The sequence below is a fragment of the Myotis davidii genome, unplaced genomic scaffold (assembly GCF_000327345.1).
Source record: "Myotis davidii unplaced genomic scaffold, ASM32734v1 scaffold166, whole genome shotgun sequence".
NCBI classification, from domain to species: Eukaryota; Metazoa; Chordata; class Mammalia; order Chiroptera; family Vespertilionidae; genus Myotis; species Myotis davidii.
The window spans coordinates 66,682-85,157 of record NW_006297385.1 but is presented as its reverse complement, the minus strand read 5'-3'; the positions used below and the strand labels follow the sequence as shown (position 1 = coordinate 85,157).

General features: G+C 45.1%; 1 long non-coding RNA gene across 1 annotated transcript in view; it reads right to left on the bottom strand.

Moving 5' to 3' along the window:
* LOC102765440 overlaps positions 1 to 18,476 on the bottom strand; it is a 179,239-nt gene that overhangs the window by 98,794 nt on the left and 61,969 nt on the right. Inside the window, exon 3 of the long non-coding RNA XR_436156.2 lies at positions 6,915 to 6,994. This is a non-coding gene — a long non-coding RNA (uncharacterized LOC102765440). The remainder of the gene's footprint in view (positions 1 to 6,914; positions 6,995 to 18,476) is intronic.

Genomic DNA, 18,476 nt, shown 5'->3' with positions numbered 1-18,476 from the left:
GGAAGCTCCCAACCACTCCTTTTTTTCTTTTTCTTTTTAATTCTGGGCCAGCTTTAGCTCTGAGGCTCCAGCTCTTAGGCCTCCGCTGCTGAAAGTAGGTATATGGTTTGTTTCGGTTCTATTATCAAAACAATGTATAACTCCATTTTTTTCTGTAGGGTAGATTCTCAGCCATTTTACAAGTTGGGCGTGAGAAATGTTCCCATTGGATGTCTGTGTGTGCTACGCTTGGGGTGGATGCAAGGTAAGTTGTTGCTTGTGCTGCCTGCTCCATGAAGCTTCATCTGGAACATATCTTCACTTCAGTGTTACTGTAATTCCTGTGTTACTCTCACAAGGGACTGACTTGGTGGCACTGAATGTTTCACACAGCTGACTGAACTCTGATTATTTCATTCTACCAGATGAGGGAAGTAGGTCAAACTGCTTGTCATGGTCACTCAGAAGTTACTTCTCACCACAGCACCTGGTACCATGCTAGCCTCTCCTAGTCTGACAGGTCCATGGATATCCATCACTTGATCACAACACAGACACAAAGACTTTTGTCACTATTTTACAAAAACAGGATATCACATTTACTTCTCTGAATCCTGCTTTTTCTTACATATATTGCACAGAAATGCTTCCAAATTAGCTAGTAGTGCTCTTACCCACTCTTTTTAGCAGATGATATTTGATAGAATGGATGTGCCATACTTTATCATTCCTGGAAAAGTGGGCACTCGTTTTATTTTCAGGATTTGGTTTTTGTCTTGCCCCTGCAAACAATGCCACAATAAAAATTGGGGCCATTTTTCTTGTAGGGTAGATTATTGAAGTCCACTGCTGTAGCAAAGACTACTGAGGGAATATTACAAAGTATAAATTAGTAAAGAATGGTGTTCAAGATCAAAGTATAGAATTACATGTGTAATATGTGTTTGTTTTTGTGTTAAGTATCTCTGGAAGAACATACCTGAAATGGGAGTTCACACAGGAGGGGAGCAATGGGCAGGGAGACTTACTTTTCACTTTATATTTTTTTGTGTGCCATTTGAACATTTTATCATGTGCATGCATTGCTCATTCAAAACTGAATAAATACAATTTTTTTCCAGGCCATCTCCTAAAAATTTGCAATGATTCACATGTCCTCCAGCAACTTGGGAGAGTACTTAGTTGAGCTCATTTATGCCCTATGTTTTTCTCCTTTAAGGCCATCCCTCCTCCACCCTTTCTCTCCCTTTTTTTTTCCTGACCTATTACGAGCTGAAACATGTCAAGTTTTACCTGCTCATGATCCATGATTCTTCTTATTCTATAGCCCTTGGGCAGGCAGAAGGCAACTCCCCGATTTGCTAATTTAGACAAGTCATCCTGGCCGGCACCTCTCAGCAGCACAAGACAGAAATCCAAGCCAGGGTGGGAGCCAGGTTTCCTCCAGAAACCCGAGGGCTGAAAGAGACAGGGGCAGGGCCTCCCTCTCCCCACATGCTTGCAGCACAGCCTGTTTTAAACTCATATTGGCTGACCTGCCATCAGTAACTGAGTGGCCTAAAGTCCCCCAAATGCCTAAAACCTCTCAGAAAGACCGTGGCCTCTCAGGAACAACCTTAGAGACAAGAAACAGGAGGGACCAGGGGACAAAGAACACAGAAGAATCAGGCTCATACAAACACGAAGTCTTCTTATTTACTAGTATTTCCTATATGCCAGCCATCCTCTATGCTGGCCCAGAACCAAAGGCCTCTCTTCAGCCACTGCTTTTAAACCCTATTGTGATTTCCACAAAGGGAAAACAAAGCTGACATAGCACGCAGATAGCAATGGCCCTGAGTGGAGCAGCAACTCCAACATAGTGCACCTACCACTGCAACGCTAGCTGTAGCTCTGGGCTAAGTGCAGAGGGGAGGGGTCTAAACATGGTCAGATGAGAAATCAGCTGGTGAAAGGTAGGAGATGGGAGAGTATGAACCATCTCAAAACTGGCAGCAAGTCCAAACTCCAACATGAGCTCAGTGCAAGGGAGGCCACAGCCTTAGCTCAACTGGTTCCAATGCCCTTGCCCTTGATCCTTCAAGACTCAGCTCAGCAAAGATGTGTGCCTGTGGGTACTGCCCCGAGCAGCCTGTGAGTGAGGCAAAAGGGAGACAACCTAAGTGTCCACCAGCAGGGATGGGCTGAAAAATTGTGATACAGACACACAATGGAATCCTTTATGTCTCTCCTTTCCTATTCTCCAAATCTATTGGCCAGTTCTATTGCTACTATCTCTAAAACATATCCTAATTCCATTTCTTTTCCCCTCCTTTCTATGCAAAGTTACCACCATCATCTTTCACCTGGACAACTCAATCAGATCCTCCATTGATCTCCCTGAGTCCACTCTTCCCTTCCTAGATTATATTCTTCAAACGCAGACAGATCAAATTAAACAGGGATCACATCAGATTACTGTTTAAATTCTCTCAATACAACTCAAACCTCATCGCCCAAATGCTCCCACCCCACTGTCCTCCTTTCCCCTCTAAGTTTATTTGTACCCCAGGGCCTTTGAATACTTTGCCCTAGCTATTCTCAAGGCTGGCTTCTTCCTGCCAGTCAGGTCGCCCTGTGACAGTATACAGTAGTGAGTAGGCATGAAACACAAAGATGCACAGCTCACAGACATAATGTTGAACAGAAAGGCCAGATACAAAGGAACATTTACATAAAGTATGACTGCATTTACATAAAGTTCAATGTCAGGTATGAGAGATTGAGTGATTTTGCTGGGAAAAGAGGAGTGACTGGGAGGGAGTAGGAAAGAAACTTCTGGGGACTGCAAATATTGTTTTCAGAGCTGATTACATGAGTGTGTTCACTTGGTGAAAGTTCATCTAGCTACACGCTTAATATGTGATGTACCCTTGGACCTTTTCTGGGTGTATATTATAATGTTTCATATAATGTTTACAGAATGGAAACATTTTGGCTGCCCATAATCCTTCCTATGATTTGGGAATTTTCCATCTATGAGCCTTGGTAGGGAGGCCATGCTCCACCACTTTGTAATAATAAAATATTACAAAGGCCACCCACTGGCTCTCACAACCTCCTTATAGCTAATCTGGGCTTTACTCAGCAAATGCACCCTCCCCCTCCATGGCTTAAATCACCTTGGAGAACCAGGATTTATGTACCTGGATGTTTTGGAGCCCAGAGCTGCAGCTTGACGCATGGAAAGGGCTCACTGCGTCTTGATGAGTGGACCCCCACAAGATACACATTTCCTCTTCCAGCAAAATAATAACAGTATTGGGCCATTCTACACTTGGGAGCACATCATTCTTTCAACAAATGTTTACTGTGTGTCTACTGGGTGCCAGGGACTTTTCCAGGCACTAGGGATCCAGGTGAACAAAACACTGGAGCTGATACTAGTGGGGAAAATGAACAATAAACAAAATAAGTAAACGATATAATTAGGTAGTGCCACAGAGAAAAATAGAGAAGGGAGATGAGGATCTCCTTGCAAAGGCAATATATGAACAAAGGCTTGAAGGACGTGAGGGAACCATGTAGGGTATGAGAGAAAAGCTTGCCTAGCAGCAGGAAGAGCCAGTGCAAGGGCCCCGAGACAGGCACATACCGAGTGTCTGTGGAGCACTGAGGAGGCCTATGTGCCTGGAGCAGAGAAGAGAAGTCACAGGTAATGGGAATAGATTGTGTAGCTATTGGCCACAGTAAGGACTTTGGCTTTCACTCAGGTTAAAATGGAGCCATGAGAAGGTTCTCAGCAGAGGGATGGATCTGCTTGGGTGATTAACAGTATTCCTCTGGCCCTGTCCAACCCTCTTCCTTACCCAAGATGGAAACCAATCTTGACAAGAAACAGACATTTGGTAATTTGTGTGGCAAATGTCTACGAGAAATAAATAAGCCAAAGGCTCTTCACCCACTTCCTCCAACCCATCAAGGTCTCATGCTGGCCAGGAGGACTTTGCAAGATTGATTAGCAATCCACATCACATTACAGACACCAGACCCTCCTCCACTGGCCACTGGGAGAATCCCCAAAGCTATGGAAAGCAGTCTAACACCACATGCCAGGAAAGCACCATCTTGGTGGTTAGCTAGAGTCAAAATCAAATTCCAACTCTGCCTCTTAGCAGCTGTGTGAACTATGATTCATTACTAGACTTTTCTGGGTCCCAAGCTTCCTTATCAGTAAAGTGGGAGGGTGTGGGGGATAGTAATTTCCACCCTTAATAAGCCTGTTGGGGGAGTTAAATTAGGTAACAGGGATCAAGTGACTGGCAAAGTGCTGGGCACAGAGAGAGCCTAAAAGATGTTAGCAAAGGTGTTATTATAACTGAAATACCAAAGAAATAATAGCGACATTTTCAACATCTCAAGTCTGAGGATGTCCCTTGGGCAAACTGGACTCTGATATTAAGCATGGGGCTGAAGTGAAGGGTCCTCCAGAGGAGAAAGGCCTTCAGAATGTAAGTTTCTTTCTCCCTCTACCTATTCTCCATGGAATAACTGCCCAGGACAGCTTTATCCATGCCAGAGAAAGGAGATGGCCCACAGACATCTGGAGGAATTAGCATCAAATGGTATGGACACGTGTCTCAGCCCATCACAGGCACAAGCCCCTAGAGAAGAGACCCCAGCCTGTATCCATCTCTCTCAAGGAAATGTGAGAAAAGTGAGAGTTTTAACAGCATAAAAGGCACTCTGGGGAAATTTCTTGTCTCTTCCCCCTTGGGAATAGCAGTAGGTTCTTCAGTTTGCTCCATGCACGGAAGGCAAGGCCTCTGGGGAACTTGGGTCCACAACTGGAACATGGGGATTATAATAATTATTAAGGCTTGTTCACACTCATTCAGCACATACTTATTAAGCAACTTCTATGGCTCTAATGCTGATATGGAAGAAATGAAACATATTCTCACTCTCACTGCTCACATGCTAAGGAGGAAGGCACCAAAAGCAAACATACAACATTAGAGAATGACAAGTGCTACAAAAGTAATAATAATAATAATGATGATGATGATGATGATGATGATGCAGGAACAGAAAGGGCCATTTCATTTTTTTATTATTATTTTTTAAAAATATGGAACACTTCACGAATTTGCATGTCATTCTTGCGCAGGGCCATGCTAATCTTCTCTGTGTTGTTCCAATTTTAGTATATGTGCTGCCAAAGCGAGCACAGAAAGGGCCATTTTAGACAGGGTGCTTAGGAAGACTTCTTTGAGGTGGTGTCTCTGCCATGCAAGCAGAGACCTGAATAATGTAGTAAAATTATATATAAACACATACATATCCTATATACTAAAAACCTAATATGCAAATTGACCAAACAGCAGAATGACTGGTTGCTATGATGTGCACTGATCACCTGGGGCAGACACTCAACGCAGGAACTATCGCCAGCCTGCAGGCCCCAGGCCAGCCAAGGCGGGTGCCAGCGGGGGAGCCCCCAATTACCCCACCAGTCACCTCCCTCTGTGGGAGGCGGCCGGCAGCAGCAGGGGACAGGGCCAGTGAGCTGGCGGCACCAGGCCAGCCAAGGCAGGTGCCAGTGGGGGTGCCCCCTGATCGCCCCGTCAATCGTCCCTGATCGCCGGCCAGATCTAGGGACCCTACCCATGCATGAATGTCATGCAATGGGCCTCTAGTACATATATAATTTTGGATATGTCTTTATATACTAGAGGCCCAGTGCACGACATTTGTGCACTTGGGGGGTGGGGTTCCTCAGCCTGGTCTGTTCCCTCTCACAATGTGGGAGCCCCATGATCGATCTCCCTGAAGAGGTAGGCCCTGCCCACCCATCCGGGGCTCCTCGATGAATTGCCCCAAAGAGGTAGGTCGGAGCTGGGGGTGCCGCCTCCACGGCTCTGCGTGCACACAGCCCCGCATGCACGCAGTCGCGCCCACCCGTATGCAGCTGCAGCCTCCTGGTGATGGATTGTTATGGTGTGAGGGCATCATGACGTGAAGGCATGATGACCACATAGGCTTTTATTAGATATATATACACACACATATAGCCAAGAACACAGTGCTGCTATGGAAATCTAAAGTGCTCTAGTTTGATAGGTAAGAATGCTCCTGGGCTTCCAGGGATTGGAGTCTTCCCCAGATTCCAATATGCTCTCTGTGGCTGAGAAGTACTAATAAAGGGTGTTCCTTTTTTATACTTGGCAGTGTACCAGACATAGAAGGCACTCTTTATCAGGACCTTATTCCCCTTTCATCGTTGCACAGTATTCCACTGGACAGACAACGTGACTGATTGATCCAGTTCCCTATTAATGAACACCTAGGATAGTTCCCATTTTTTGCTCTGACAAACAGTGCCCTAATGAGCCACCTTGGACACAGATTATTCTCACACTTGGGAACATCTGTAGGCAAAAGCTCCCAGAAGTAGAACTGCTGGGGCAAAGGATAGTTGTGTCCAAGGGTCCCCTTGACAAATATTGCCAAAGTCCCATCCAAAGTGACACTAAAACTTCATTTCATTCCTGCGCTGCTAGCTCAGAGGTCCCAGGAAGAGGATACAGTAGGCATCTACGAGGGGACAGAGGGAACAATGACCCTTGCCAGCCTGCCTACAGTTGACTGGCCCAGGGAGAATAGCTGACCTCTGCTGGACCATCTTGAGAACCCCTTCCCTGGTCCTTGATAATGAATCCAAAGGAAGACATCTTTCTCTTCCTTGTGTTGTTTTGGGCTGGGGCTGGGAGAACACAGAGCTATTCTCTTTGAGAGCCTGAACTACAAGGTCTGTGGATGGCCAGGTTTCCCACCAAGTGAAGGGAAAGGCAAAAAGAGAGACTGTAATAGAAAATGAATATAGCAGATGTAGGGGGAAAGCAGTGAGGAAGAGAATCCTGATAATGGCATTTGTGTTCCATAGGCCACATTACCTGCGCTAGTCCAATCCAAGGGGAGCTCTGAAGCTTTGCACTATGGTTGGGGGACAGATATCCTCTTTCTCAGGCCAGAGCTGAGGAGAAATAAACCTGGATCAGTGCTGGCAGCCAGTCCTCCGGGGAAGCCAGTTTTGAGGATGACATGGACATCAGAGAGAAGAATGGAGGGAGAGAAAGAAAGTGGGTCATTGATGATGGCCCTGAGCTCCTGAATCAACTAGCCCAGAATCTCGCCCCACCTCTGAGCTTTCTAGTCATGTGAGCCAATCCTGTCCCTTGGAGTTTATGCCTGTTTGAATCAGTGTTTCTTTTCCATGCAACCAAGTAACTGACTGGTACATAGTCCTTCCTGAAGCCTTGTTTTGTTTCTCTGGGCCACCCAGCACCCTCTAGTTAAATCCTCCTTTGCCTAAGGTGCTCTGAGAGCAGTATAGCAATTTGGCCAAGGACCTAACTTGCCCAGCCAGTTTCCCCAGCTATGAAATGGGAATAACAAACACTTCCTTGGGTTTTAAAAGGATTAAACACATTAGCAATAATTATTCTAAAGTACTGAAGGGTAGCTGAAAGGCTTCAATCTCAAAAAGCAATTAGCTGCACCCCTCCCCCATTTTGTTTGCTGTTCCTTTGTTCAGGTCAGCAAGTCCATTCTTCACAAACAGTCCCAAAGAACAGCCAGCACATTTTCTGTCAGGAGGGTGGCAAATCTCATCTCAACAGGTGATCTGAGTAAAAGAGATTCCACTCAATTTATCTGGTAGCTGGTTGGTAGAGGAAGCCCTCATGAGCACATTTCTCCATCAAAAGCAAGCTGCGGTCTAAAGTTTCAAAACACAGGCTTGGGCACAGTCCCAGAAGAGGACAAAGGAAAGAGAGCCCGGATGGAAGAGAAACTGCTACACAGCAGGTTCCACAACTAACTGTTGGGAGGAGGACCCCAGGTTGGCTTGCAGCCACATCTGCTCTCTACAGAGCTATGAGGCAGCAGGAAGAAGGGACCCCTTCACGCCTGTATTTACAGCTGGGAACTGGCACAGGCCTGAGCAACTCAGTTGGAAATAAACTCAGCCAGGAAGTGAGAACTGGAAGACGCTTCCATAGCAACACCCATCTGGAGTTCTCTGCCCACAGCTGGAAACATTCAGAAGCAAAATTTATCTAGAGATATACACCAAATTCATTTTTTCCATTTGTACTGGAATGTGTTACTTAAACCTCACTTCTTTGGGGAGCCTCTGGGTAGGCCCTGTTCTGTGATTCAAAAAAATTCTTCTTCTTAACATTTAGAACACAGGACCTATCCGTGTGACCAGGTTTTCCCGCTGTCTGTGGGCTTCACGGGCAGGGTCTGTGTCTGCTTTGCTAATTGGTACCTGGCCCAAAACAGGCCTTCAATCAGTGTTTATTGAATAAATCAATCAACTGTTCTGTTCCCAATTTGATTGTTATTCATTACTTTAGCTAACATGTAAGCACCCATAAGTATGGACAGTGAGCTGAGCTGTGTATTTACTACTGTCATGCCCATCTAAAAACGGACTCCTTCTCAAAGTCAGAGCCACAGAAGAAACGGAGTTCTTTCATTTCTAGAGAAGGATGGGAGAGAGCGTGAATACCTAGAGCAAGACTGGGCATGTGGAGCAATGGGTGTTAAGGAATTTGCTTTCATTTTAAGAACTTTCTGAGTAGAAATTTTACAGGGCTGACGTACACCTCTGCAAGGAAGGCTGGAAACAGGCTGCTTGAGATACACAAACATTAAACAGACAGTTACACTCTGAGAGATTTCCACCAAACTGTCCTGCTCATGATATCTTACCTTTTCAAATTTTCTCCTGTTTATGAAAGAGGTATATGCTTATATATACATGTAAAAACTTATAAAATAAAGGTATAAAGAAGAATACAAAGTTACCCATATCTCCCCACCAAAGGATAATCACTATAAAAAAGGCCAGTGTGCTCAATGGTTACAGTCAGCCTGCGCACGGAAGAGTCTCAGATTCAATTTCCAGTCAAGGGCACATCCTGAGTTGCAGGTTTGATCCAGGGCCCCAGTGTGGGAGGCAACCAATTGATCCATGTGTCTCATATTGATGTTTGTTTCTCTCTCTTCCCCATGTCCTATCCGCTCTCTCTCTAAAAAAAAAAAAAAAAAAAAAAAATCAATGGAAAGATATCCTCTGGTAAGGATTAACAACAGCAAAAAAAGAGGTTGGTTCATTTCCTCCAGTCTTTTTTTTTTTCTATTATGAGCAGTATATGAATAGAGAAGAGAGAAAATCTCCTGTTCTTTAAAATCTTTCACTTGTGCTTTTCTAGGGGATTTTAAACAAGTGAAAAATCAATATTTTTAAATAGCAAAATTAAGCCTATTTCCCCAAACTACAGACTCAAGGAAGAAGAAGGATTCTCTTTTCCTCTCTTCCAATTTTTGTCTTCACAGAACCACTATTATAAACCAGTGGTTTTCAACCCTAACTGTGCCTGAGCATCACAGTGGGATATAATAATTGCATGGCCAGTATTACTTGAGCAACTACTACAGAAGAGGCTGTTTTAAACATTTTACAAACAATACTTAATTTTATACTTTCATCATTTTACAGATAAGGAAACTGAGGCAGAGATATTATGTGACTTTCATAAGGTCACATGGCCACTAAGTGGTGGCACTGGGATTTGAACCCAGGCCATCTGGTCCCAAGTGTCATGTTTTCCCTGGTCCACACAGTTCGAGACCCTAGCAACAGTGACACCAAATCTGAGCTTCAGGGCAAAGTTCCCAATGTCCCTATTGCCAAGTTTGTCATGATTATTCATACTTCTCTCCAGACTCATTTTTATTTCCTAAAGGAAATGAGAAATTGCTGGAATTCAGAAGTGAGACAACTGGAAGCTATAGCTGACCACATACACATGTGGGTCCCCTGCTGGACTTCCCAAGAAACATTCTTAATGAATGACTTTTCTGAAGGGGCTAGGGGTCAGTTCCTGGGTAGATCACCCTTCCATAATTGAGACCTCACCCAGCTCCAGATGGGATGTGAAGGCTCCTCCCTAACTTCACCATGTAGGAGGATGGAGAACTGGAAAACTCACAGCCCACTTCCTATTTACATGAATCTGCAGAAAGGGTTTGACAGGGACTTCTCTTGTGTTTACATCATTTGTGAGGTTGGAGTCAGTATTCGGTCACTGTGGGGGATCAGCCAGGTGTTTTTGCCATCATCGCACATGACTCCCTCCTCACGGCAAAACCAGATTAGCCACTAAGGGGAGGGTGGAGGGAAGAGTTCCCAAGAATTGATCACTAGGGAGTTTGTCTCCCCTACAGGTGGGAAGGGAAAAACCTCCATTTCAGGAAAATGTCGCTCAGTGCTCAATTCAGGGAAGGAGATGAAACATTGCTGCTTTGGGTCTGAGAGCTACTATCCTTCCAGCTACCCATGGAGAGGAGGACTGGAAAAACCAAGAGCTGCAAGGCTGCCCAACTCCATCTGTGTATAGCAGGGGCTCAGTAATGTTTCGCTGCTATTAAATTATTAGGCTGTGTGTGTGTGTGTGTGTGTTGGGGTGGTGAATGGGGCTGTTTGTTGTTGCTGTTGTTAACATTCTAAAAAAGTAGAAAGTACAGTAAACTCCCATGTACTTAAACTAGATTTGGTAATCATCAAGATTCTGCTGCATAAGCTTCATCTATTCTTAATTTGTTTCTTTCCCCCGTTTTTCCTCCTCATTGAATTATATTAAAGTAAATCCCAAATATGATGTCATTTCACCATTTCATGTTTCAGATTGCACCTCTGAAAAATATGGACACTGTCTGATGTGCCCATAATATTAGGCTGGTTTCATTACTGATCAAAATAACAATGAGGCTCAGCCATTTTGGCTCAGTGGTTAGAGTGTCAGCACACAGAGTGAAGGGTCCTGGTTTTGATTCTGTTCCAGGGCATGTGCCTCGGTTGCCCTGGTTGGGGCTCATGTGTGTGCGGGGGCAATCAATCAATGTTTCTTTCTCTCTGTCTCTCCCCCTCCTTTCTACTCCCTCTAAAAATCAATGGGGGAAAATATATCCTCAGGTGAGGAGTAACAATAACAACAAAATAACAATGAATATTTTCTGAAAAGATAAGACCCAGTATTGAAAAAGGAGTAGGGAAATGGGTCAGCTCAGCTGATGAAGTAATGCTTTTCTGGAGGACTTCCTGGCAGTACAAATCCAAAAAGAATTAACAACCTCTGCCTATCTTCTGACTCAAGTTTTCCATCATGCAATCATCAAAAAAATACTTATGGATGTCTATCACATGCCTGGAAGTATCCTAAGCATTTTTCTCCCTGGTACAGATATGGAAATCAAGGCACAGAGAAGTAGAGTCATTTGTCCAAGGTTACACAGCTCTTAAGTGCCAGAGCCAATATTTGAACTGAAGCAATCTCAGGTCTGAGAAAGGTGGTGTTCTGGGCCTTCCTCACTTGGGAGGCCATTTGCTTCAGGTTCCACACAGCACTCTCTATGCATACTTATTATTATTATGCTGATGCTTATTATGTTGGCTCTAGTGAATGATTATTATGTGGAATCTTCATATGAGATACATAGCAGAACTCCATACTCCTATCTTCTTTATAGTTCACTCTCCCTGACTGCCTGAGCAGAATTTCCCTTTCCTCTGTGTTCCCACAGCTGTTGGTGCTCAACACTCAGCACCCTGCATTATGGCTTTTTAGGTGTCCCCTCCTGGGAAGGCAGTACTGTACAGGGGTTAAGACCAGAGGCTCTGGAGGAGGAAAGATGGGGGTTCAAACCACAAACCACCACAAACTATGAGATCCTGGCAAGCCATTTCCTCATCTCTCTGATCCTTGATTTTTCTCACCTTTGGAGATGAGAAAATAATATCCACCTGCAACAGACACTTGGTTGTGAACCATATGGCCATTCCCAACTCCTGTCTCTCTTGCTGCCTCCCACTGCACAGACATTCCACATTCCCAGCCTCCCTTGCAGCTAGGGACAGTGTGAGAAATGCTCACCTGTCCAAACTCAAGTAACAGACTTGGAGACAGAAGTATGGCAAAAATGAGACTTATAATACAGTCTTGCAAGAGTGGGTGTCCGGTGAACAGGCATACATGAAGTAGCGATCACAGGCTATTTATCCCTGGGTGCAAGAGTCCCTACTCTGGTTCTTCATTGGCTGAGTACTATGGGTTAACAGTTTTCCCCATATGTCCTCTAGGTCTCACTGTCTGAGATCTTTTGTAGTTGTCTTCACCTCCCCCTGTCTAGTTGAGGCTTATGAGGTGTTTCATTTTGGGTGTGTGTGTGTGGGGGGGGGAAGGGTGGAGGAGGAGGGGGTGCGTATCCACCTTGATGCTGGCTCATGTACACAGTTTTTTGTTCTTACCCTCTCCCCTCTTCCCTACATTCTGTTTGCCCTGGGGAAATTCAGTAATAGTTCCATTAAAAGTTGACTATGGTGAAGATGCATCACAGAGGCCTATTTCCTTTGTGGCCAATGAGAGATAAAAAGGAGTCTGCTGGGGGTAGAGCTGTTTATGGGAACATATTCCCTTCCGAAAGAAAAGTCACAGGAAGAGAAAGCCTTTTTTCCTGCTCCTACCTGCTTGGGATGCTGTGATAAGCGTGTGATCATGTGTAAAGGTGGGGGCAACCATTCCCATGACCATGCAACAACCAACACCAGAATGAAATGCCTACACACTAAAGGTTAGGAAATAGAGAGTGCCCAGTTCTCAAGGTCATCACTGAGCCTCTGCATCAACCCAGAGCTTGTCACCACACTTTGCAGTGAGAGAATGAATTGTCTCCACTACTCAGCCAAGATTCACCAGGCATCTTGTTACTTGCAGCCAGATGTGTTCCAACTGACAGACTGCCTCATGGAGTGAGAGCTCAATGCAATTATGCATGTAAAGTGCTTAGCACATTATTGGCACTCACTCAATTTGGTTAAAGATTATTACCATTGGAATGGGATTTTTGGACTGGAACAAGCGACATTCCCCTGGGCAGGATTGTTCCGGGCTCTTGTCCCGTGTAGTTGAAGAATGAATCCACAGATGGAAGGTGCTATAGCAAAGGTAGAAATTTATTGAAGAACAAGTACAGATTCCACGTAGGGAACAAAAAGAATCCCACAGCAAAGACTCCCAAGGGGGGAGGGGGAAGAGTCCCACAGAATGGACTCCCACAGGGGGAGGAAAAAAATCTCACAGCACAGACTCCCACATGGGGAGGGAGAAGAGTCCCACTGAGTTCCTTCTCCCTACGGCTTATAAAGGCTGCAGATCTTGGTGCCTTGATATCCCCTCTGATTGGTCACTATTCCCTTGGACTGGTTACTATAGTAACTCCTGGGTTCAAAAGTCGAACCTCACAAGGGACTTGGGGGGTTTTCATCCCCTGCTTCCTTATTGTTTTCCTATCCGCTTTGGGATTTCTTCTTCTCCCTCTGAATGAGGGACTTCCTTCCCTTTATTTTATAAATATAGACCTGCTGTTTTCAGCTTTCCTATTCTATGAAAATACTAGTGGCACTTTCATGCACCTGGGGAGGGGGTCCACTCAGCCCAGCCTGCACCCTTTCCAATCAGGGACCCCTTGGGAGATGTCCACCTGCTGGTTTAGGCCCGATTCCTGTGGGATTGGGCCTAAACCGGCAGTCGGACATCCCTTCTCATAATCTGGAACTGCTGGCTCCTAACTGCTCACCTGCCTGCCCACCTGATTTCCCCTAACCCCCTGACAGCCTGATCTCGCCCCAACAGCCCTCCCCTCCAACTGCCCTCCCCTGCCAGCCTAATTGTCTCTAACCCCTGCCGGCCTAATCTCACCCCCAACTGTCAGCCTGATTGCCCCTAACTGCCTCTGCCTCGGCCCCCACCACCAGGCTTTGTCCGGAAGAAAGTCAGATATCTGGAAGATGGCCGGTTGACCCAGTCTAATTAGCATATTACCCTTTTATTAGTATAGATTATTAGTATAGATACCTTCTACTGCTCTGTAGCCCTGTGCTTCTTCCATGATCCCCTTGATTTCTAAAATTTCTAAAATTTCCTAAATCTGTTTATTTTACCCCTAAAAATTATTGTTTCACCATTATCAATTAGCTGCTCAAAGCCCTACCATAGCTTTTACATCCCACTGCAGAAAGAGATAGTGCCAGCAGCAAATACTTGGTACATTTCATCACCTGCATATTGTTAGGGGCAGAAATAGCATACTGGGATCTAGCTATTAGTTATAAGAAATATTAATCACATTCTGTTAACCATGATTGTTTTGTTTTGATTAAAGAAAGGACATTCTAACCTGGCTGGGAGTTGTACCCAGGACCTAGGATCTTACCTGGAAATGCTGTCCATTCTCCCCACCCAGGAGCTGCCTATTATCATGGAAAGATTTAACAACCCTATTAAAGAAAGGAAACAACAGAGTCCCGGATGCCCCTGCCTTTTGCAAATTGCCAGCCCACATTGCCTGTAATCATACACATTCTTATTCCTTTTGCCCACTTCCCCATTTAAAATGTGTCCTTGTACCCCATATAAGCAGCGGGGCTTATGGGGGGATGCAGAGCATATTTTCATGGGTAATCTGCTGCTCTCCCATACTGCCGGCATTATTGGAATAAATGCTCATATATAATTCAACCCTGTCTCTGTTAAATTGGCTCAAGTAGTGATAGGCAGCCCGGACCCATTAGTTATCTAGTTTCAAAGTCACACTACTGGGAGTACCTTGGATCCAGGCCTGCTGATCCCAATGCTCATTCTTATCCTGCACAACTAACTACAGAGCCAGCAAGTATGGGAGCATGAATCAAACCTTCCTTTATTCCCTGAGCCCTGGTGTACCACCACTCCCTGGCTTCCTTACTGCCTCCTTTTAGCTCATGTTAGTTGGTCCTGAGAGGCCAACTCTCCTCTGAAAGGAGAAAAAAAGTCTCTGACATAATCAAATGGAGCCTCATGTCACTATCTCTCATGCCCAAAGGGAAGCGGGCTGATCAAACTGGAGTTTCCTAAAACCAACCCATTCATAACATTATCCTGTGTAATTCTTCCCTGAAGACCTGGAATTGGGACTCTGCTTCTTTTGACACAGGCAGGGCCTTCCTCATGTTGCCAGACAGATCAACTAGTGTACAATCTTGGTCCCGCCCAATCACCCAATGTGTCCACAGAGTGCTTAAGAGCAAGGATTCTAAGCCACATGACCTGGGTTCAAATCCCAGCTTTGCCACTAGCTGTGTGACCTCAGGCAAGTTACACTCCCTCTGTGCCTCAGTTTCCTCATATGGAAAAGGGGGATAGTGATAGTACCAACATCACAGGGTTGCTGTGTGGATTTAAAAAACATTTAGAGCCCGGCCAGTGTTGAGCACTGACCTATGAACCAGGAAGTGGAGGTTCGATTCTTGGTCAGGAAGGACACATGCCTGGGTTGTGGGCTTGAACCCTGGTAGGGAGTGTGCAGGAGGCAGCCGATCAATGATTCTCTTGCATCATTGATGTTTCTTCTATCTCTCTCCCTTTCCCTTCCTCTCTGCAATCAATAAAAATATATATATATTTTTAAATTAGAGTACAACCTGATACTAAGAGTGTTATGTGTGGCCCAATTAAACTCACACCCCTTAGATAAGCAGAGATGTCCACTGGGCCTCTAAGGCCCTGTGATCACCCACCAACTACACATCAAATAAAAGCAGACTCTCTGAAAGGACCCCACGGGCCCACTGGTGGCAAGGGCACATTAGCTTAGAGTTGGGGACAGGGTTCTTGGTTCCTGCTGGACCCCCTGGCCCTAGCTGGTTTGGTCAGTGGATAGAGCGCCGGCCTGCGGACTCAAGGGTCTCAGGTTCTATTCCAGTCAAGGGCATGTATCCTGGTTGCGGGCACATACCCAGTGGGGAGTGTGCAGGAGGCAGCTGATCGATGTTTCTCTCTCATTGATGTTTCTGACTCTCTCTATCCCTCTCCCTTCCTCTCTGTAAAAAATCAATAAAATATTTTTTTTTAAAAAAGAGTTTCCCCCTGGTGGTCAGTGCACTCCCACAGCCAATCTCCCGCAGCTGGCATACCTCCCCTGGTCCCCTGCCCCCTAGCCAGCCAACCTCCCCAGGTCCCTCACCCAGCCAGCCAACCTCCCGCACGAATTTGTGCACTGAGCCTCTAGTATAATATAAGTGCCAACACCTGCCAAGCCTAAGAGACCAATAAAAGATGGTTCCATCCCTGTCCCCAGACATCTAGTGATCTAGTCCACTTGGTAAGAGATTAATATATGGTATAAAATGTCTCAGAAACACTCCAAGGCAGGACAGCAACCAGAAGACAGGACAGGAAGGGGGAAAGAAACAGATTCAACCCCACTCTGAAATTTTGCAGAGCATTCATCAGAGATGGTATCTTCCTGGCTGTGCCCCACAGAATTGTAAGGAAACATGTGAGCTTTACTAATGTAAACAGACAACTCCAAGCCAAACAAAAGGCTAACTGGGTGGCCCACTCAAGCTGACTTTCTTTGTTATTATAACTTCTAGTGAAATTTGTGCTTATTGCATTGTTCTTTCCAGGTAATTTCCTCTGTGGCTAGATATAAAGAATGGGGAAAAGAGTAAGAACAAGATTATAAAATATCGTCCCTAACCACTCGCCTGCCTGCCTGATTGCCCCCTCCCCTACTGGCCTGATTCCCGCCTAACTGCTCCTCTGCCAGCTGATTGCCCCCAACTGCCCACCCCTGGTGGTCCCGGTTGCCCACAACTGCCCTCCCCTGCCAGCCAGTTTGTGGTGGCCATCATGTGACAACATGGGGGTGGCCATTTTGTGACCTCATGCAGGCAGCCATCTTGTGATGACATGGGCGTGGCCATCTTGTGACCTCATGTGGGCAGCCATCTTGTGTATGAGGGCATGATGGTCAATTTGCATATTACCTCTTTATTATATAAGATTATTATTGTTAATTCTCACCTGAAAACATTTTTTCCATTAATCTTTAGTGAGCGGAAGCAAGAGGTGAGACAAAGAGAAGAAACATCAATGTGAGACAAACACATCAATTGGTGCCTCCTGCACCCACTCAGATCAAGCCTGCAACCACAGTACATGCCTTGACTGGAATGGAACCCGAGATCCTTCAGTCTGAGGTCTGGTGCTCTAACTACTGAACAAACTATCTAGGGCTCAAGCTGCCTTTGCATATTTAAAAAAAATATATTTTTATTGATTTCAGAGAGGAAGAGAGAGGAAGAGAGATAGAAACATCAATGATGAGAATCATTGATTGGCTGCCTCCTGCACACCCCCTACTGGGGATCAAGCCCACAACCCAGGCATGTGCCCTAGACAGAATCGAACCTGGGACCCTTCAGGCCACAGGCTGATGCTCTATCCACTGAGCCAAACCGGTAAGGCCAAGCTGACTTTCTAAGTGTGGAGGAAAAGGGGCCACATGCTAACCTGACAAGCTCAAGGTGGCCTTGTAAACTCGAGAGACCTAAAGTAACCACAAAGAATGGTCTGAAATTAAAAATTTAACTAAAAGCAGTTTATGGTGGGTAGTCATGTCCTAGGCCAGTTTCTTTCCTGACATAGGTCAATCTTTTACCTTGACTAAGCCTATCTATTGCCTTTTTACATCTATGATAATATATCCTTAGAATGTCAAAGTAATTTTCCTTTTTCCAGACCCCCTCAAAGCTCTGCTCTGACCACAAATCCCTTCACTGTTACTGAGTTAACTGTTGACTGTTAAATATCCTGCACCCACCTAAGTAAAAGATCTGTATCATTTTACTTTTTATCCAATCCCAGAGGTTTCTCCCCACCTGACCCCTTTGCTTTCTCCTACCTATCTAATCTATCACCAATGGATTTCATGCAACCCACTTATGTTTCCACTTTTTATTGTAATGTATAAAACAAGGTGTGAAACTGCCACTGTCCTGGAGGATTATCTCAATCCATTCAGATTCTGATTCCCAGCAATTGTCCACAGCAGTTTGGCTCAAATAAACTCACAAAACTTCTTCACTGGTTTGAATGCTTCTTATGTTAACACCAGTGGCCCAGTGCACAAATTCATACACTTTGAAAGGAAATTAATTATAATATTTTAATATCACTATCCGCCTTTTTTCTATAACTGAAGTGTCAACCAAATTCACAATCGACAATGACAGATCGAAACGCATGTGTGCAATTGCTGCCAGCGAGAGCTTTATATATATCATGCATGCGCAAGTCAACTTAGCCGTTTATAGATATAGAATAAACTTAATTAGACCTGCTTTCTGATGTAGCTAAACTTTTTCCAACCCAGTGAAGCATCCCAACTTCTCTTTCAGGTAACTGTCAGCAACACAGCAGTAAATATCAACATGAAGCACATTATTATTATAGACTAGGGGCCCGGTGCACGAAATTCGTGCACTGGGTGGGGGGCTTGTCCCTCAGCCCAGCCTGCCCCCTCTCACATACTGGGAGCCCTCAGGCATTCACCCCCATCACCCT